Raw genomic sequence first — 21,719 nt, 5'->3', positions numbered from 1 at the left:
GGCTGCTCTGGATTCAGTAGCTAGCTAACCATTCAGTACACACTCTTTTCATACAGTGTAAACGTTAAAGGTCATTGTTGCTTTTTCACTCTCACTGGGGTTTTTGCTTTTAGAGTATTGAAAGAAACTATGAATTATGGAGCCTTTTTCAACACACGAGAGCACAAACATGTTTTTCTATAAAGACGTGTGAAAATAAAAGATGAATAGGGTGGCTTGATGTGCAAAAGTAAGAATGATGCTATAGTCACAATTCATAGATGTTTTCCAAAATAATATGTACAGATGGACAAATTCGCAATGCATTGAAGCAAGCAAGCAACCAACAGGGCCTCATAACATATGCCCAATAGCCAGACATCTATACCAGTGGGTACTGTACCTCTAAAACACTTTGGCCTGCCTGAAGTATGTGATTCCTAGATTAGGTGTAAATTGGACAAAATTAGGTTTAATATCAATATTATTTGTTTATGTCTGTCATTGAACTGTTAATAATTATAATGTCCTACTATAATAATACTTGTGTACTCTTAACATCAGTTGAATCTTTTTTTATAGGATTTGTTCACTTCTTCAAGAGTCAAGACAAATTATACAAAAACAAAGATTACATTTCATGCACATACAGTACCCAATTGTCATAGAAAGTCAAGATACATTAACAGAAAATGACACAAGTAAAAGTGAATGTCACCCAGTAAAATACTACTGGAGTTAGAACGTCTAAAAGTATTTAATTTTAAATATACTTTAGTATCAAAAGTAAATGTAATTTCAAATATATAGTATCAAAAGTAAAAGTACAAATCATTTCAAATTTCTTATATTAGGCAAACCAGATGGAAAAATGTTTTTGTTTTTTTTACGGATAGTTAGGGACACTCTCAACACAGACATAATTTACAAATGAAGCATTTGTGTTTTGTGAGTCTGCCAAGTCAGAGGCAGTAGGGATGGGCAGGGATGTTCTCTTGATAAGTGCGTGAATTGGACCATTTTCCTGTCCTGTTAAGCATTCAAAGTGTAACGAGTACTTTTGGGTGTCAGGGAAAATTAATGGAGTAAAAAGTACATTATTGTCTTTATGAATGTAGTGGAATAAAACTTTTAAAAGTTGTCAAAAATATCAATAGTAAAGTACAGATACCCCAAAAAACTACTCAAGTAGTACTTTAAAGTATTTTTTACTTAAGTACTTTACACCAATGCCCAATACATGTAACCCATATTTATGAAACATTATAACTCACCAATCAATGAGAAACTTGACTCGCTCTCTCACTCATAAGCTCTGTCAGTCTTGGGGGAAGTTTAGCAACAGCAGTGATCAGGCTTTTCTCAATGTCGAGTCTGTTCCTGTGCTTGGTCTTGATTAGGGTCATGAATGAAAATGTTATGAAGTATGAAGATCCAAAGGGCAGCAGTTCATTCAGTGCATGTAAACCCCAAATTAGGATATTCCTTCTCCACATCACACCAGAACTGTGACAGTACATCACTGGGGCCGAACTCCCTGCCATCCAGGACCTCTATAGCAGGCGGTATCAGAGGAGGCCCTAAATATTGTTAAAGACTCCAGCCACCCAAGTCAGACTGTTCTCTCTGCTACCGCATGGCAAGCGGCACCCATGCACCAAGTTTGGAACCAACAGGACCCTGAACAGCATCTACCTCCAAGAATGCTAAATAGTTAGTTAACCGACCAAGCTACCCAGACTATCAGCATTGACCCTTTTTGCATTAACTCTTCTGTGTGTTGTTGTTGGTACTGTCAATCGTAGATAAAAATATATATAAGTTTGGAAGACTTATTTTCAATGCCATGGAAGTAGGAGTTGTAACTCACTGTTGAGTTCGGATAAATGTGAGCTTACTATTTTCACCATAGGAGCTCTTACAACATCAGCTGTAGAAAGGTAGGTGCTGCTGCAGGAAACAACTTATATCCCCATCTTCACATTTCCTCCCCCAGAGTTTGATCTTCTTCATGAATCCACACACTTTGTCATACATGTTTAGAATGTGTGTCTTTACCTTGCAGAGTTAGATTCTGGTTGTGCAGTTTGCTGAACACATCAGCAAGAAAGGCAAGGCAGGCTTCACAGTCTGTGTCCTCGAACACATCCACAAGGAGTGTGAGTGCTCAGACAGAAAATCCCTTACTTCGGCACACAGCTCAAAACACCTTTGTAGTGTTTTCCCTCTGGATAGCCAACTGACATCGGTGTGAAGCAGTAGTTGGTGATACTCAGTCCTATCACAGAGCCTAACAAACAGTCAGTGATACAGAGGTCTGCCTGGACAAGATAAAGTCAATGTCAGGGTTAACCTTCTTTGTGAATGGCTTTTTGACTTAGCCGCAAGTAGCAACACAGCAAATGAAGCATCCAATGATTTGGTTGACTGTGTCACTTTCTTTAATTTCTCATTACTTCCCTTAAATTCTGACAGCTTTCAATAGAAAAATTCTGATTTCTTACCCACACAAGAAAGATGCTTGGTATTGAGGTGCGGTTGTAAATGAGCTGGTTTCATGTTATTATTTGAGGTGAAACTGAAGTGTTTCATGAAATTGACGATATTTTGACCTGTCTACTTTCTTCCACGGTTTCACTTGAGCTAGCGCTGCTGCTTGGAACAGTGTGTTTAGCTATACTGACTAAAAATATAAACCAACATGCAACCATTTCAAAGATTGTATTAACTTAGTTGATATAAGGAAATCAGTCAAATTAAATGAATTAATTAGGCCCCATCTATGGATTTCACATTACTGTGAATACAGATATGATACCTTAAAAAAGGTATGGTGGGGATCAGAAAACCAGTCAGTATCTAGTGTGACCACCATTTGCCTAATGCAGTGTGACACATCACCTTCGCACAGAGTTGATTTGGCTGTTGATTGTGGCTTGTGGAATGTTGTCCCACTCCTCTGATGGTTGTGTGAAGTTGCTGTATATTGGCGCGAACTGGACCACGATGTCGTATATGTCAATCCAGAGCATCTCAAACATGCTCAATGGGTGACATGTCTAGTGAGTAAGCAGGCAAATGGAACAACTGGGACACTTTCAACTTTCAGGAATTGTGAACCGATCCTTGTGACATGGGGCACTTTATATATGGCAATTTGAATGCACAGAGATACCGGAATGAGATCCCGAGGCCCGTTGTCGTGCCATTCATCTGCTGCCATCACCTTATGTTTCCGAATGATAAGGCACGACAACGGGCCTCAGGATCTCATTCCGGTATCTTTGTGCATTCAAATTGCCATAGATAAAGTGCAAGTACATGGGGCGGCAGGGTAGCCTAGTGGTTAGAGCGTTGGACTAGTAACCGGAAGGTTGCAAGTTCAACCCCCCGAGATGACAAGGTACAAATCTGTCGTTCTACCCCTGAACAGGCAGTTAACCCACTGTTCCTAGGCCGTCATTGAAAATAAGAATTTGTTCTTAACTGACTCCCCAGTTCTCATTGATGGCATTGAGGTGGAGCATGTGCCCAGCTTTAAATTCCTGTTTGCCCTCCTACCATCAGGCAAGCGGTACAGTGTCATTGTTTTAGGTGGAATCTTATGTTGAATGATACATTTGTTATCTGGTTGCACTTCTATCTTTGTTCTACTTGTGCTCTTTCCACAGATTTTATTTTTTATTTTTTATTGGCTAACATCTGATCCGATGAGACTTCCTATGCAATTTGATTCCTGTATTACTGCCTGTACTCAATAAAACGTCCAATGCCAAATGTAATTTGATAGACAATGGTAGTTCCCAATCAGATAATTACGATAAAACAAATATGTTTTCCTCTGTTAAATGTTTGGTGAATACATGATGTTGCTTTGTCCTCAGTCCTCCTTTGAATTATGTGTGTACCATGATGACATGTTAACCTGCGTTTAGCTGGTTAATCAGATACATTTCAGTATACATTATATTATTTGGCACTGGTTATGTATTGTATTGATGTAGCAGGTTTTCCCCTTCATGTCTCTATATAATTCAAAATCCCCATATGCTGTGAGTGCCCTTGGGAGGAATAAATACCACAAATATTGGATCCTGCCTTCATTTAATTTCCTGCACTTTCTGTAAAATAGGTGTACCCACATGTTATTCCCAACAATGGAATAATTATATTTAGCTATATGAAATAATGTCCAGGACCTAGTGTTTAATGCATTGAGGTTTAACACCCTCATATCAAGAAAACACATAACATACACTTTGTGGAAAAGTTAAGAAAATTGTGTTACCTAGCTAGAGCTGACTGTTTGCTTTTCGTCATACAGACAAACTTTGCTGGCTAACAAGTAATTAGCTATCTAGCTAACTTCAGCAAGTAGAGTCCACTAGAGGATTAGAAGATATTTAACTTATTTTCCAATTACTTTGCTTATATATCAAGTTGAAGCTGGTTTTCCCAAGTCGTTTGGTGCTTACTGTTCAAGCCGGCTAGTTGGCTGAACATGTTGATTTACTTTTATAAAACAACAAATCTAACACAATATACAAACATATCTTACAAAACAGAATGCTAGCTAGCCAATGAGAGTATGTAGCTAGCTAAACCGACGGCTCTGAAGCAAATCTGTTTGACGTCATGCACCAAAGAAGACGGCATGCAGACCAATCACACAACACTGGACTGGCCAAGGGAAAGTACGTGTTCGTTCGTCCATCACTCCAGTGAAAATGACCAATCTAAGGTTTCTAGAAAAACACCTGCCTCTAAGCCCAACCACACCAACCTGAAATCCAATCAAAACAATTAATAATTGAAACCTCGAAGGTGCAAAGACTTGAGAGAGAGAAAACTGGACAAAGCCATGTGATTATTTTAGGTGAACAATGCTTTAAATAATTTTTACATGCTTGAACCATGTTTCTTTGCTTACGGCTCAATATTTTTGGATTCAGATATTTTCTTTTTGATCTGCAACAATAATGTTCTGCTCGCCCAAAGTCACGCCTGCAAGCTCTCAAGTTTGGCTTGTCTGCTCGCGGAACACATCCTCTGATCTCTCGACTGGTCTGTGCTCTTGCAGCACTCATCCTCTGCTCGCAGGACCAATCCTCTGTGCTCTCGACTCAGTGTTTGCTTGCTCAAAGATGTTTAATTTTGCTCGACTGCGCCATCTCGACTGCGCCATCTCACACGTGCTCGAATTTGGAGATCAATTTGACAATATAAGTTCCATTCCTAAATACAGGTAGGCATTTGCAATTGTTTGACTTCCAGCAGCTACTCAATGCCTCTTTGAGCAACACTAACACTACAAACTAAATTAAGATCCATCTTTTTCTCTTCCCACTTGCTATTCCTGACACAGATTATTTATCTCTATATTCATCCCAGCTTTTTAAAAATGACTTACTGAAATAGGTTCCTGAAATTACACCAACTCTAGAAATGAATTGCCCTGGATACCCATTTCAGGCTACTTTGCCTTGACATGTGTGTGTCTCTGAAATGTTGGAAACAAGTCAATAAGGGATTTAGATTTTTTTAGTTCTGTATATTAAAGTAAAATGAAAGCATGTCAATGGCATGATCGCCCTCACTACCTTTGCATAAATACATGTTTCACCTTTAGCCTTGATCCCCATAGGCACAGCAGACGTATTGACCATATTAAACCAACCACCATAGCATTGAAAGACACAGACAGGCAAATACTTTGCTAGTTCAATTACAACCTTACACTAAACCGAAAACATAATTTGCCATTAAGATATTACAGTCTATATCAAAATACATGCTTCATGTCAGTGGAAAGCCTCGATAAAGGTTGGATGAATGAAGGTTAATAATAGAATTAGCAGAAAATAGTTTGAGGTAATAAAAAAAGCCAGTGACATTTAGAACAAGATAATAAATAATCAGCTTTGATTGACACCTAAACATTTTGCAATTATTACACAGAATATATCTAGACAGCAAAGACTTCAGGAAAGCAAGGTTACAATATTAATTAAAGGAACATGAACCACTGTGATCCACATGGAACACAGCATCGTATACGTCCGTAATACACACAAAAGCTCAAATCTTCCTCTGGAAAATACAGAAGCCACTCGAGAAACCACATGAATCTACACTACCATTCAAAAGTTTGGGGTCACTGAAAAATGTCCTTGTTTTTGAAACAATTAATCAATTTTTGGACAATTAAAATAACATGAAATTGTTCAGAAATACAGTGTAGACATTGTTAATGTTGTAAATGACTACTGTACCTGAAAACTGCAGATTTTTTATGGAATATCTACATGAGCGTACAGAGGCCCATTATCAGCAACAATCACTCCTGTGTTCCAGCATCCCGCAGTCGCCTCCACTGTTGACGTTGAAACTGGTGTTTTGCGGGTACTATTTAATGAAGCTGCCAGTTGAGGACTTGTGAGGCGTCGGTTTCTGAAACTAGACACCTCTTGCTCAGTTGTGCACCGGGGCCTCCCACTCCTATTTCTATTCTGATAAGAGCCAGTTTGCGCTGTTATGTGAAATGTAGTAGCAGGCCTTTCTAATCGACCTGGAAGGATATTGACTTCATGCCATCAGTAGAGGATGGTAGTACACAGCGTTGTACGAGATCTTCAGTTTATTGGCAATTTCTTGCATGGAATAACCTTCATTTCTGAGAAAAAGAATTGGCTGACAAGTTTCTGGACATTTTGAGCCTGTAATCGAACCCACAAATACTGATGCTCAACTAGTCTAAAGGCCAGTTTAATTGCTTCTTTAATCAGAACAACAGTTCTCAGCTGTGCTAACATAATTGCAAAATTGTTTTTTAATGATCAATTAGCCTTTTAAAATTATAAACTTGGATTAGCTAACACAACACAATGTGCCATTGGAAAACAGGAGTTATGGTTGCTGATAACAGGCCTCTGTACACCTATCCCAATAAAAAATCTGCCGTTTCCAGCTAAAATAGTAATTTACAACATTGACAATGTCTACACTGCATTTCTGATCAATTTTATGTTGTTATTATTGTTATTTTAATGGACAAAAAAATATTTATTTCAAAAACATTTCTAAGTGACCCCAAACTTTTGAACGGTAGTGTATGTCAACAAAACATCAGAGACAGGGAGATCACTTTTCAGTGGAAAGCATTAAAAACACTTAAAACACACACACAGGTACAAGCCACCCACACAGATGAGAGGAGCTGCTGACCCGGTCTGACCCAGTTCTGTGTGATTTATGGTTTATAGTTCCTCGGCAGACACCGCTTTGTTCTGGGGGGTCATAAATCTCCTGCACCTCCAAGCAGATCAGCTGTTCATCCAGTCCTTGGCAGACACCCATACGCTTCACTTAGTCCCATTCTGAGCCATTACACTTCTTAGCATACACATACAAACACACACACACACCAGTCAAAAGTTTGGACACACCTACTCATTCAAGGGTTTTTCTTTATTTTACTATTTTCTACATTGTAGAATAATTGTGAAGAAATACCACGTTTGGATCATGTAATAACCAAAAGAAAAGTGTTCAACAAATCAATATATATTTGATATAAGATTTTTCAAAGTAGCCAACCTCTGCGTTGTTGACAGCTTTGCACACTCGTGGCATTCTCTCAACCAGCTTCATGACGTAGTCACCTGGAATGCATTTCAATTAACAGGTGTGCCTTGTTAAGTGGAATTTGTGGAATTTCTTTCCTTCTTAGTGTTGGAGCCAATCAGTGGTGTTGTGACAAGGTAGGGGTGGGATACAGAAGATAACCCTATTTGGTAAAATACCATGTCCATATTAAGGCAAGAACAACTCAAATAAGCAAAAATAAAAGACAGTCCATCATTACTTTAAGACATAAAGGTCAGTTAATCCGGATAATTTCAAGAACTTTGAAAGTTTCTTCAAGTGCAGTCGCAAAAACCATCAAGCGCTATGATGAAACTTGCTCTCATGAGGACAGCCACAGGAAAGGAAGACCCAGAGTTACCTCTGCTGCAGAGGATAAGTCCATTCACCTCAGATTACAGCCCAAATAAATGTTTCACAGAGTTCAAGTAACAGACAAATCTCAACATCAACTGTTCAGAGGAGACTGCGTGAATCAGGGTTTCATGGTCGAATTGCTGCAAAGAAACCACTACTAAAGGACACCAATATAAAGAAAAGACTTGCACGAGCATTGGATATTAAGCTGGTTGAAATCTGTATTTTTGGTCTGATGAGTCTAAATTTAAGAGGTTTGATTCCAACCGCCGTGTCGTTGTGCTACACAGAGTAGGTGAACGGGTGATCTCTGCATGTCATGGTTCCCACCGTGAAGCATGGAGGAGGAGGTGTGATGGTGTGGGTGTGCTTTGCTGGTGAAACTGTCTGTTATTTACTTAGAATTCAAGGCACACTTAAGCAGCATGACTAGCGCAGAATTCTGCAGTGATAAGCCATGTCATCTGGTTTGCGCTTAATTGGGCTCTCATTTGATTTTCAAAAGGACAATGACCCAAACATACATCAGACGACCTGGCCTCCACAATCATCTGACCTCAACACAATTGAGATGATTTGGGATGAGTTGGACCGCAGAGTGAAGGAAAAGCAGCCAACAAGTGCTCAGCATATGTGGGAACTCATTAAAGACTGTTGGAAAAGCATTCCAGGTGAAGCTGGTTGAGAGAATGCCAAGAGTGTGCAAAGCTGTCATCAAGGCAAAGGGTGGCTACTTTGAAGAATCTAAAATATGTTTTGATTTGTTTAAAAGAAAATTGAGTCCATATGTTTTTTCATAGTTTTGATGTCTTCACTATTTGTCTACAATGTAGAAAATAGTAAAAATAAAGAAAAACCATTGAATGAGTAGATTTGTCCAAACTAACGCAACCAATTTTTTTTGCGTTAGGTAGCGCTAGTCTGCTGTACCTGCGCCAAAACTCTGATATTTTTCTTCTTATATAATTTGTTATTTATTTAACCTTTATTGAAATCTCCATCCCTAACTACAACATTTTCAGACAAGATAGAACGGCCAAAGGGGGAGGTGTTGCCATCTACTGCAGATATAGCCTGCAGACTTCTGTCCTTACTATCCAGGTCGCTGTACCCAAACAATTTGAACTTCTACTTTTAAAAATACAACTCTCTAAAAAACCTTGCTCAAACACTTCAGTGGGCAGGCCTTTCTAATCGACCTGGAAGGATATTGACTTCATCCCATCAGAAGAGGATGCCTGTTTTTTTGTATTTAAATGCCTTCCTCACCAACTTTAATAAGTATGCCCCATTCAAGAAATGTAGAACCAGGAACAGATATAGCCTGTGGTTCTCTCCAGACCTGACTGCCCTTAACCAACACAAAAACATCCTATGGCGTTCTGCATTAGCATCGAACAGATGTTTGGAACATCAAATTTGCAGTATCTAATCAACATTAAGGCTGACGCCATCAATTGTTTGCTCGACTGGTCAATTGTTTGCTCGATAGGCTGATGGTCGACCAAGATTTCTTTAGTCGAGCAGTAGCAAAAAAAAAAACATTTTTTAATTAACAATTCATGGTGTACAAGACACCTGTCTGATTCGAGCCTGTCTGAATGGACTGATCCATTGTGGGGGTCGTGGGGATGGCACAGTCCAAGATGTGCTACTGAAATTGTATATGGTTATATTATATAAGAACAATGGTGCAACACAAATAAAAGTTATATTATTTTAGAACAAATGCTCTTTCTCCCGTGTTGGAAAGTGGTCGCTGTCCGCGGTTCTGAAACACATCGGTGCGCTGTCGAACTGGTGCCATTTCCTAGACCATGCTACTACATGCATAATAGCAAAGTTAACCCGCATATTGGTGTTGAGAACAATGCGGCGGAGTTAGAAGAGAAAACAGCCCTTGCCTTAATTGTCTAAGAAAAGTGAGGAGAGAGAAAACCAACTTATTTATGTCTACTGTATAATCAATAGCCTAACTGTTAAATGTGCCTGGATTGATAAATAAACCATATATCTCTACAGAAATAAGACAGATCCTGGTTCTGTTGCCTGTTTTTGATTGTTTGTTTAATAACCTGCTGATTCCGTGAGCACCAAGCCTCACGCAACCACATTGAATAAACAAATTATGCCGTTTTTAATCTTTGCTGTGCTGTATTAAATACTTTACACATCTCTGGTATTTTTTATTTAGTGTTGTTTACATTGTTCCAAACATTCAGAAAAATGATATTGTTATCGAACAGCACCTGTTTGGCACACATAATATGCACACAGTGCTTTCTCCTTACCTTATTTATCTTGATCTCCAGTATTTTCCACAGTCAGATTTATTTGACACATCTGAATTCCCCGTTACACGCTTAGCAACCACAAAACATTCCCCCATTTCTAATTTATTTGTCACATCCTCTGCATTCATTTTGCTGTCAGGTGTTAGTGTTCAAAGTTTGTTATAACCAATTTATTGTTGTGATTATGATATGCTATGCTACAGGTCAGGTCCTATGCATTGCATGCACGTGAACAATACTGTACATTTTTCACAAACAGAGCAAGGGTTGAAAGAATAGGGAATGCTTTTCCTATACAAATAAGGGATTTCGGTAACATAACTTTTCAGTCAAAAATGCCTGTAATTATGTTGCAGCTTCAGCAACACAGACAGTGCAATCCACACTGTTGATGTTCTATGGTGGGCACTGCAGAATGGAGGAGAGACAACAGTCACTCACTGTTTTTTCTTTTAAACACAGTGCAGCAAGTCTGAGCCAGGCCCGGCACAATCAAATCAATTGCGATCGGACTCCCTCCAGTGTCTTAATCAATTGATCAAACAGTTTGCTTAAAGCATCAGACAAGCTCAGTGCATAAAGTTGATTTGATTAAAACACACACATTTTCATTTTTTTTGGTCAGGGACAGCCCTAAGCCCTAATACATATAGAATTGTGAGAATAGCAATACATATCATATTGGTACCTTCGTATCGTGATAATATCATATCGTGAGGTCCCTGGCAATTTCCAGCCCTTGCAGGCATGGTAGTTCCTCACAATGAGCAGACAGACAATAGTATGCAATAATGCTAAGGAAAACATCATTCATTCCAGCCATTAAAACACGCCAACAGTGCATTCATTGTTTAATTATGAGTAATCTTGACAGCTCCACTCCCAACTGCCCACTGGGCACACACTGGTTGAATCAACGTTGTTTCCAAGTCATTTAAATTGAATTATGCTGAACCAAAATGAAATAGACATTGAATTGACTCGTGTGCCCAGTGGGTGTAGACTGACGCCTTGAGCACACCAGAATGTTATGTATGAGTCACAATAGGAGACTATGGCATTGTGTGCCCCCCGCAGCTGCAATTTTGTACATGAGGCTATAGCTGTGCATGTGGTTTTGGAGTGACACGCACCTTCTCCTTAAAAAAAATTAACAGCAGGGTCAATTCTGAATTGAACAAATTGCTCTTTAATTTGAATTAATTTCTCGAATTTGAATTAAATTTGAATTGGCCACACCCCAGTCAGCAGAATTTTAATTGAATTTGAATGAAAGGAAGAAAGTAGAAATTCAGTGAAATTTAATAAAACTCATGCTCCAAAAACAATTACAAATATTTACAGTGGTCTGGAAATATTCTAAGATCATCTTGTGGGTTGTCTATAATAATTCATAATTCCCGTCATGTTTTTAAATATCAGAATACATTTCCTAGAATGCATTAGATCAAACACTGCAGTATGGAAGGAAACAATCTAATCTCATGACAAATAAAAAAACGGAAATCTACGAGTTATAATCAAACTAATATTTGAATTCTTTTGATAAAAAAAATGTGTCAAATGATTGAGACTTTCATGTTTCATTCAAATCAAATGCTGCTTCCTGTCGGGTGTGGCCAATTCTAGTTCTATTCTAATTCATTGTTTTGAATTGAATTAAGAAAATACAAATTGACCCCAACCCTGCTTACCAGCGTGTCGAATATATGCTTGGGCTGTCTATATCGTATACAGGGGTATTTGAAAATACAAACTGTATGATATTCATATTTTTTACATTTAAAAAAATATTGCAGGGGGGGGGGGTAGTGCCCCGTGTGTGCACATTGGGTAATACCGTATACCCCTGTATGGTATAGAAACAGTATGAAAGTATGAAAATCTGGATACCAGCCCTAAATGGTTAGAATGAGACATAGCTTTGTTGTAAGGCTGCCAATGTGGTGGGGTAGGTAGTTACTGTTAGAAAGCCTTGACATGAAGTGCTGTGTGGCAATACACTGCAAAAGTTGGAGAAATACAACACATGTAGCATACTGTACAGCACACACCACACGGCAGGCGAACCACATTCAGCGGTCCTGACTGACCCCCCCCCCCCACACTTGAAATTGGTTAATTCAACCAAACCACACATCCTGAGTACACGAGGCGAGACAACTCACTGTCAAGGAGGAGTGCAGCGATGGGAGAGATGGAGGAAGAGAGGCAGGTACAAAAATGACAGACAGTGACAGCAAGAATGAGACCGAGAGAGGCAGAAGGGAGAGTGACAGTGAGAGATAGAGAGAAAGATGCACAGAGAGTGGCATAGAAAGACCATGAGATTTGCCTCTAGGTCTACCTCTAACAACAACACAAAACAGCATGCTGAAAAGAGAGATTGTGATCATCCGAAGTTGCTAGCAGCAGAGAGAGCAAATATTATACTCTAGCTTTACATAGCAAACCCTGAAATAGCCCAGCTACAGGCAGCTACACTCACCTGCCTGTTGTACTGCTGTATGTTTAAGAAGTATCTTTCTCTGCTTGTTCTTCTGTCTGTGGCTGTCTGAGAAGCATGAGGGAGATGCTCTGTACTGCATGCTGCCACCAGTTTAAATGATCTCCAAGACTCACACAAGAGAAAATCATTCCCAGCTAGCACATTTGGTTCCTTGGAAGTTGTGGTATCTTATGTTTTAGGTTTCTCATTGGTTCTGGGAAGGAAGCCATAAGTTTCCTGACCAGTAAAATTGAATGTTTTTTAAACGTTCTGAGAACCGAAATGAAATATTCTGGGAACGTTCATTTTTAGGTTGCAGGGGGGTTCTGAGAACCTTTTACTATGGTCCCCTGAAAGTTTTACTGGGAGGTTTTATTAAAGTTTTGAGAACCAAAATGCTAGATTATTTGAAGGTAATTAAATAACTTTCTGAGAAATTTTTCAAAATTGTGTGAATGTTTTCAATGAAATGTTAAGGTTATTTGGAGGTTTTTGGATAACTCCCTTAAAACATTCACTGGACGTTTCAATAACTTTGGATGAACTGTTTTGAACTCCAAGCACAGATAGGACACATGGAAATTACTTTGCTTAGGCATTAGTCATGCAAACACATGTATTATTTTTATTTTGGCCCGGCAACAGAGAGATTTGAATCTATGATCTTCTGTTGTCTATCCATGGAAGTAGTCCACTGCACCACCAGGATGGAGCTAACTTGCCATGTTTTTTTAAACTCATGCAAAGCTGTTCAGTTTAGTCTATTCAAACAGACCCCATTTCAAAGGAAGCATGCACTCATTAAGATCAGGTGTGCCAATTAGTGAGCGTGGCCAACACACCTGAACACACTTAACAAGATAGAAGATAGAGTTTTGTTGACGCTGAGAACAGAATGTATGTTTTTTTTAACATTCTTTCTTAGAAAGTTCTTTGAACATTACTAATGTTTTCTTGTGGTTGTTATGGAACATTTTCATAATGATAAGAACATTACATTAAATAGAACAATGAGGAAACCTGTAGGAAACGTTATGCTGAAGTACTGAAATTCCTACAAAAGAATGTTGTTTCTTAACTATTTGAGAACATTCCCAATGTCAAACCAGTTGGAGAACGTTCCTAGAACATTACCAAAAAATGTATTAAATGTAACCATGTTGAAACTTTAAGGAAATATTATTTTAAAGTAATGAAATACCAATAAAATAGCGTTATTTTGTCATGTTCTTTAAATGTGCTGAGAATGTTCCAAAGCCAAACTAACTATCCTGCACCATTTCCAGAAGGTTGTGGGAAGGCTGTATACAAAATACCCATAGGACAACCACACACACTCACCAAGCTCTACGAAATATTTGGTTCTCAGAACGTTATGTGGTATCTAGGTTGTCTCAAAAAACTGCTTTAAACAATGGCAATCAGTAGCCGTGCTATCTCTCTTTCTCCCTCTCTCTCGCAATCCCCTCCCTATCTCACAGCCCAACTCCTCACCAAAAGTGTCACTAGCTGTTTCTGCCCTCCCTGCCACTCATTGACTTGCCTCTCATTTCTCCCTCCACACTCCATATTTTTTTAACAAGCTTCTCTCCTTACAGTTCCCCCTACGCCATCAACGATGCCAGTAGAACAAATAACAACACATCCGTGACTCACAGCACATTACATTATAACGATGGTAAAAGAGCACAAGCTTCAGAACAACTTTCCCTCATGACAATAGCACTCAGATCAATGCAGAAATGCAGCAATGGTGATAGAGACTCATTTTTAACAGAAAATAATGAGAACATTTGGCCACCATTTTACTATCTCAACTCCTGATATTTTCCAAATATTCTTTATCATCTAGTGCACAGCTCCAGCTGATGCAGATTACTTTTCTCACTCAAGCTAAATTCTCTTGTGACAGAATTATGCAGTCATAAAAATAAGACTGAATAAACTACAGCGGTCTTTACCATAAGCATGAGCCACATGATGTGCAAGATCTCTGGAGGACATGATGAGAACTTTAAAACTAGGGAATTGTGGGTGAAAGTGGTCAAAAGTAAACTTTTCGAGATGTAAAATGATCCATTGAGCATACCAATGATGTTGGACAGCAATTTTTGTTTTATTGAAAATATATTCAGAATCTCAGACTGCCTGATGAAAAGTAAAGAAGATCAGAAGAACAGATAAAAAATCCACGTGCCTCTCAATTCCCTCGCAGACTTCATCCTAATTCCCCAGTGCCAGCAGTTTGACAACTATGAGCCCTCCTGTCACATTTACAGTGGATAACAAAATGGACATCTAATTATCATTCTCCCTATTGGAATGTCTTGGACTAGCACACTGTTAATTGCCTGTCAGACGATATCAACAAACACCCTTTTGATGTCAAACAGCAGAAAAAAAGGAACTTTATGAGGCCATAAACACTTGCACCCTTTATGGGATGTCTCCAACACTATAGCATCTCCCAGAAAATTACTTCCATCCGTTTTATGGGAACAAAAGAAATGCCAGTTGACTCACACCCTGTCACACCTTGTGGTAGAACACGAGGCCAACAAGTTTGAAAAGAAGGTCTTCAATTGAAAGGTTCATTCAAAAGGATAATCTTTCAAAGAAAATGCAATTTGCAGCAGTAAATGTACATTGGAATAAAATTGCTACCTTAATGAAAAGTCGATTTGATGAAAAAGTGTGTGTGGGGGGGGGGGTCTATTCAAAATCTTGCATCTCGGGATACAGCTTTGGGAAGCTTAGCCACACCGCCACTCAAGACTCAAATCTTGAGTAAACACTGGAAGCGAGACAGACAAAATCATGGGCGGCAATACAAAGGGGGGCCTACATACAGCCGTTTCTTTTTAGATTCCTCCCTCTTTTACAAACATGAAATTCAAGCCCTGCATCAGCATGATGCTCAGTGAACTAGCTAAGCATTTGACAGCCACCCAGCACCATCAGAGCAGCATCTCTGATCCCACCAAGATGGGAGCTGGATCCATGCCTCAAGTACTACGAGTCTTCGGCTGTGGTCCCAAATGGCACCCTAAACCCTATATAAAGTGCACTAAGTTTGAGAGTTCTGGTCAAAAGAAGCGCACTAAATAATGAATATGGTGCCATTTGGGATGTAGACTTGCTTTCTGCTGCTCATCTTGGCATCGGTGCTTCACTTAATGTAGCTATCCCCCTTAACATGGCAGAGTCCACACAGACACAGTCCATTCTTTCACACAGTCAGTCTGTCATCAGCTGGCTCTAAGGCCTCTTTACACAGACTGTGTCTCCCAAATGAAACCATATTCCCTATATGCTGCACTACCTTTGAATAGAAGCAGTGCACTATATAGGGAAATGGTGCCATTTGGGACACTTGCAGTTGCTGGCTACACAGAAACAAGAGGTGCAACCAGAAACACACTTTCACTGTCTCACAGTCTCACATCCTTACTGTCACAGTAAGCTTGATGGTGTCCACACAAACACTGCAAGCAAGGCTGATTAGATATTAATTGGCCCCACTGACCTTATCCCCCTGAGATAATCACAGTGCCATGCCATTGGAAAGATACATTATTACGAAACATCTCTGGACAATTATTTATGGCATTTGTCTAACCTTTCACGGAAAGATACTGGATAACTGGTGCTCCACCCAGTTCAGCTCGATGGCTGCTTTGATTACTCACAAGCTGGCTAATGTCTGTGGACACTAGGACAGTCAACAATTAGAATATGTAGGACAAAATGTCAGTCTTGATTTTTGTTTGGAAACACATATGTCTTCATATGTCAACTGGCTTCCAGTTGAAGCTCGCATCCGCTACAAGACCATGGTGCTTGCCTACGGAGCTGTGAGGGGAACGGCACCTCAGTACCTCCAGGCTCTGATCAGGCCCTACACCCAAATAAGGGCACTGCGTTCATCCACCTCTGGCCTGCTCGCTTCCCTACCACTGAGGAAGTACAGTTCCCGCTCAGCCCAGTCAAAACTGTTCGCTGCTCTGGCTCCCCAATGGTGGAACAAACTCCCTCACGACGCCAGGACAGCGGAGTCAATCACCACCTTCCGGAGACACCTGAAACCCCACCACTTTAAGGAATACCTAGGATAGGATAAAGTAATCCTTCTCACCCCCCTTAAAATATTTAGATGCACTATTGTAAAGTGGCTGTTCCACTGGATGTCATAAGGTGAATGCACCAATTTGTAAGTCGCTCTGGATAAGAGCGTCTGCTACATGACTTAAATGTAATGTAAATGTAATAAAATATGCTAATATAAAAAGAGGAGAAACTGCAACTTTTAGTGTTAAATTAACTATATATTTTTATATGAAATGTGTTGCAACATTTCTGTGAATAGCTTTGATTTGACATGAAATGTGAGAAGCTCTGTTGATTGAAATTGTGATGAGGCATCATGTTCATCATTGCCTGACGCTACACCTAACTGAACAGTTTATGTGGGAGCTTAATAATCAATCACAGGCTAGGAGACAGCACTAAGAGACAACTCTTCTAGAAAACGTGTAATACAGCTGTATTGGATGTTTTCAATGATCTCTTATTGATTTATGTAATATATAAAGAATAAAACAATTATTTCATTTACCTTACAGTATGTCTAAGTAACAAAGTTTTATCATGATACACTACTCACAGTGACCCCTAATAATGAGCCCCATGCATTCTCCAGCCAACAGAAACCAGAGCTGCTTCTGCTCTATGGTCTGTAGCTGTAATGAGTAGCTGTTTGGCCACAGGCCCTGAAGCCCAACCTGGTCTCATAGACTAGAGGTAACATAGTAAACGTTAATTTGGGTAACTCGAATTGGTATGATATGTTACATTTGGTGTGGTTACATAAGACAGACGGTTACTTAACCCTTTTAACTAACCCTTCCCTAACCCTGACCTTAACCTTTTTAGCTAACACTTCTCCTAACCCTAACCCTGACCTTAACCCTTTAACCTAACTCCTAAACTTAACCACAACCCCTAACCCAAACCCCTAGCCTAACTAACGTTAGACAGCTAGCTAACGTTAGCCACCTAACTAGAATTCTAACTATAATACGAACACCTAACTATAATACGAAATGGATGATGGACATCCACAAATTAATACATACCATACACTACATGACCAAAAATATATGGACACCTGCTCATTGGACATCTCATTAAAAAATAATGGGTATTAATATGGAGTTTGTCCCTACTTTGCTGCTATAACAGCCTCCACTCTTCTAGAAAGGCTTTCCGCTAGATGTTGGAACATTGCTGCGGGGACTGGCTTCCAGTCAGGAACAAGAGCATTAGTGAGGTCACGCACTGATGTTGGGCAATTAGGCCTGGCTCGCAGTCGGTGTTCCAATTCATCCGAAAGGTGTTCGATGGAGTTGAGGTCAGGGCTCTGTGCAGGCCAGTCAAGTTCTTCCACACCGATCTCGACAAACCATTTCTGAATGGACCTCGCTTTGTGCACAGGGGCATTGTCATGCTGAAACAGGAAAGGGCCTTCCCCAATCTGTTGCCACAAAGTTGGAAGCACAGAATCATCTATAATGTCATTGCATGCTGTAGCTTTAAGATTTCCCTTCACTGGAACTAAGGGGCCTTGTCCGAACCATGAAAAGCAGCCCCAGACCATTACTCTTCCTCCACCAAACTTTACAGGTGGCAATATGCATTGGGGCAGGTAGCATTTTCCTGGCATCCGTCAAACCCTGAATTGTCCGTAGGACTGCCAGATGGTGACATTGTGCTTGGTGATCTTAGGCTTGTGTGCAGCTGCTCGGCCATGGAAACTCATTTCATTAATCTCTCGATGAACAGTTATTGTGTTGATGTTGCTTCCAGTGGGAGTTTGGAACTCAGTAGTGAGAGTTGCAACCGAGATAATCGGCTCTTGTTCTGTGAGCTCGTGTGGCCTACCATTTCGAGGTTGACCCGTTGTTGCTCATATAGGTTTCCTCTTCACAACAACAGCAGGGCAGAAATTTGACAAACTGACTTGTTGGAAAGGTGGTATCCTATGACGATGCCACATTGAAAGTCCCTGAGCTCTTCAGTAAGGCCATTCTACTGCCAATGTTTGTCTATGGAGATTGCATGGCTGTGTGCTCAATTTTATACACCTGTCAGCAACGGGTGTGGCTGAAAAAGCCAAATCCCCTCATTTGAAGGCATGTCCACATACTTTTGTTTATATAGCGTATCGTACTAAATGGATTGTCTTGGATTTACGACCAGAATAATACAAAATGCACTGAGACCAGGTTGTGGACCCATGGAGCTGTCATGCTCACCCCAGGACAGGAGCTGTTCTACAAGATTAGGAAAACCTATGACAGTTTATGAACTATTATGCTTACTACAATGATGAATATATTTTGTTTTTCAGTTACCATTGTGCTCTCTGTAATTTCCTCTCATAGTTTCTCAAAACAGTTTACCTGACATCTGTCAGGGCAGTACTTTGATGTAACATTGTTACAGGTTGCTTCTTCTAATGAAACGGCATAGTATAAGTATACAGTAGGCTAGTATGTATTCACAAACGTTTAAATGTACAATGACATTTGAATTCATGTTGAAGTTGAATTTACAGTAGTTTAAGTTTTTCTTTGAAAGGACAAACCAGGGATATGAAGTCAACCAAGTTTGTAGCTCTATTTGTGTGTAGACAATTGGATCAAGGTATCTTATTGCATTATTTCTTAGAATGAATTAGGCTACACAGTTAGGATCCACAACGTGGGAACATATGGCTAAATCCGGGAAAATAATGCAGCAATTACTGTAGGCTATAGTAAACATGTAGAGGTTACTCACCTCATAACATAATATAGCCAGTCGTAGTTTTACCCCGCGGAGGACGTTGTCATGCTTTACTTTTCTGCAAACCCAGGTATGAAAACAGTCGACTGCTCTAGTTAGCTACTAACGTTATACATACTGTTACAGTCTTCTTCAGCTCAGAGATAGCGACGAAGAACCGGAAACCGCGTGAATTCATTGCTGCCGTAGGCTAGGTGCGCCGACGTGTTCCCAGTGTCCAAATAGTCTCTATCCCTCAGGAGGAATTCGAGAATTATACAAAGTCTGAAACCCAAATAGTCTGCTACACTAGCACCACTACAATACACTGCTGCGTATTATCTAGCTCTCCTCCCTTCGACTGCGAATAAACTGAAGGCGGCGTGTGGACTATAGTGACGCTTCGCGCGCTCAGACAGGAGCATGTCGTAATACGATCTCATCCTTTGTAACAGTTTCTACCTTTGCGAAAACATTTTTTGACAAACTCTAATTTATTGTTTTGCACCACTTCCAGCCACATCTGGTTTCATTGGTAAACTAGCAGTAGGATGCAGGGTGCTATGTTTCTCGAATAAATGTATCAACACTTGCAACTGGACACAAGTAGAGTGTAAAGTACTTAAGTAAAAATACTTTAAACTACTCAAGTCGTTTTTTCTTTTCTTCCTCAGACACCCAAAAGTACTTGTTACAGTTTGACAGGAAAATGGTCTAATGTACACACTTATCAAGAGAACATCCCTGGCCATCCCTACTGCCTCTGATCTGGTGGACTCACTAAACACAAATGCTTGGTTTGTAAATTAATATCAGAGTGTTGTAGTGTGCCCCTGGCTATCCATAAATACATTTTTAAAAGTTGTGCTGTCTGGTTTGTATAATATAAGGAATTTGAAAATAGTAACACTTTTAGCAATTCCATTTACGCTTGATATTGAAGTATATTTAAAACCAAATGCTTTTAGATTTTTACTCAATAAGTATTTTACTGGGTGACTCACTTTTACTTGAGTCATTTTCCATTAAGGTATCTTTACTTTTACTCAAGTATGACTTTTGACTAATTTTTCCACCGCTGGATAATAGGCAGCGAAAGCAAAGGCCAGGGTAACATAACCAAAGATAGGGGAAATTGTAGGAAAGAGTGAGGCATTTTATTTAATTGCATCATCACTAAAAACGACACTACATGACCAAAAGTATGCAGCCACCTGCTTTCCATAAGAGCATTAGTAAGGTCGGGCACTGATGTTGGGAGATTAGGCCTGGCTTGCAGTCGGCGTTCCAATTAATCCCAAAGGTGTTTGATGCAGTTGAGGTGTGGGCTCTGTGCAGGCCAGTCAATTTCTTCCACAAACCATTTCTGTACAGTGTGGACCTTGCTTTGTGCACGGGGGCATTGTTATGCTGAAACAGGAAAGTTGAACAACGTTTGAAGGATGGAATCGTCTAGAATGCCATTGTATGCTGTAACCTTAAGATTTCCCTTCACTTAGGCCTCCTGAGTGGCGCAGCGGTCTAAAGTATTGCATCACAGTGCTTGAGGCTCCGCTACAGACCAAGGTTCCATCCCAGGCTGTATCACAACCGGCCGTGACCGGGATTCCCATAGGGTGGTGCACAATTGGTTTTCGGGAGGGTTTGGCCGGGGGGGCTTTACTTGGCTCATCGCGCTCTATCGACTCCTTCTGGTGGGCCGGGCGCTTGCAGGCTGACTGTCAGTTCAACAGTGTTTCCTCTGACACGTTGGTGTGGGTGGCTTCTGGGTTAAGTGGGTGGGTGTTAAGGAGCGGGGTTTGGTTGATCATGTTACGGAGGAAGCGTGACTTGACCTTTGCATTTCCCTAGCCTGTTGGGGAGTTGCAGTGATGAGACAAGATCGTAATTCATAAAGGGGATAATATACAAAATAAAACAATCCTTCACTGGAACCATGAAAAACAGCCCCAGACCATTATTCCTCTTCCACCAAAATGTACAGTTTGCACAATGCATTGGGGCAGGTAGTGTTGTCCTGGCATCTGCCAAACCCAGATTCGACTGCCAGATTGTGAAGCGTGATTCATCCAGAGAACATGTTTCCAGAGGCCAATGGCGGCTAGCTTTACACCACTCCAGCCGACGCTAGG

At 40.1% G+C, this 21,719-nt stretch overlaps 1 protein-coding gene across 1 annotated transcript in view; it reads right to left on the bottom strand.

Annotated features, from left to right (window-relative positions):
- The window catches only part of LOC124004004 (alpha-1,3-mannosyl-glycoprotein 4-beta-N-acetylglucosaminyltransferase C-like), a 185,582-nt gene extending 165,649 nt beyond the window's left edge, over positions 1-19,933 (bottom strand). The window contains exon 1 of the mRNA XM_046312724.1: positions 19,603-19,933. The gene's annotated coding sequence lies outside the window, so the exon portion shown is untranslated. The remainder of the gene's footprint in view (positions 1-19,602) is intronic.
- Between the last annotated feature and the right edge of the window lie 1,786 nt (positions 19,934-21,719).

The sequence above is a fragment of the Oncorhynchus gorbuscha genome, linkage group LG02 (assembly GCF_021184085.1).
Source record: "Oncorhynchus gorbuscha isolate QuinsamMale2020 ecotype Even-year linkage group LG02, OgorEven_v1.0, whole genome shotgun sequence".
Lineage (NCBI taxonomy): Eukaryota > Metazoa > Chordata > Actinopteri > Salmoniformes > Salmonidae > Oncorhynchus > Oncorhynchus gorbuscha.
The sequence above is the reverse complement of the archived record's forward strand: the minus strand, read 5'-3'. Positions and strand labels throughout refer to the sequence as shown.